This window comes from Meleagris gallopavo, unplaced genomic scaffold (assembly GCF_000146605.3).
Source record: "Meleagris gallopavo isolate NT-WF06-2002-E0010 breed Aviagen turkey brand Nicholas breeding stock unplaced genomic scaffold, Turkey_5.1 ChrUn_random_7180001921636, whole genome shotgun sequence".
In the NCBI taxonomy this organism is placed as follows: Eukaryota; Metazoa; Chordata; class Aves; order Galliformes; family Phasianidae; genus Meleagris; species Meleagris gallopavo.
Window position 1 is genome coordinate 1 of NW_011184389.1, and position 819 is coordinate 819.

Genomic DNA, 819 nt, shown 5'->3' on the forward strand with positions numbered 1-819 from the left:
TGTGGCTATGATTTCTTAGTGAGTGGATGTTAAGCTGCCAAGGCATTACGAACACACAAGGGAATAATTGGTTCATAACACATCAGCAAATGCAGCACCTTGCCTTCAGAGTAATTATGTATAGATATGTGACCATACCGTCCCCTTCATATTCCCAAAGGTATGATTATCCCTCATTGTACCCAGTAAGAATGGAAATATTGCTCTGCATCTCTTCTTGTGTGTCATGTTGAGTACTGGCTTCATTTAAAGAGTATTGGAAGCTTCTACGACACCATCGCCCTCCCGTATGTGCCCCGGGCTGTCAGGGACAGGTATAAAGGACCTGATCACTTTGCAGTCCTCTATCCAGCTTCCTCCACTTGACTACCTCCAGCTCCTGGGTAAGTGCAGATCTTGGAGGCTTCTCAGGACTCTCTCCCAGCCTCCATCCATACGGCTCTCCCCGACACTTTCCTCACTGTGGGTGCCCTTTGCAGGATTCCTTGCTTGTGTGGAAGATGTCCTGCTCCAGCCTGTGTGCCCCTGCCTGTGGGGTGGCCGCCCCGGCCCCACTGGCTGACAGCTACAACGAGCCCTGCGTGCGCCAGTGCCCCGACTCCACCGTGGTGATCCAACCCCCGGCCTCCGTGGTCACCTTCCCCGGGCCCATCCTCAGCTCCTTCCCGCAGAGCTCCGTGGTTGGCTCAGCAGGAGTGCCCGCCGTTGGATCTGGCTTGGGTGGCACCTTTGGACGTAGTGCCGGCTTTGGGGGCTATGGAGGCCTGGGAGGCTATGGAGGCTCTTATGGCCTTGGGGCTTTGGGGGCTATGGAGGCTT

At 55.2% G+C, this 819-nt stretch overlaps 1 pseudogene; it reads left to right on the forward strand.

The window, feature by feature from the left end:
- Nucleotides 1–471: 471 nt before the first annotated feature.
- On the forward strand, nucleotides 472–815 carry LOC109364779 (annotated as a pseudogene).
- The last annotated feature ends 4 nt before the right edge of the window (nucleotides 816–819 follow it).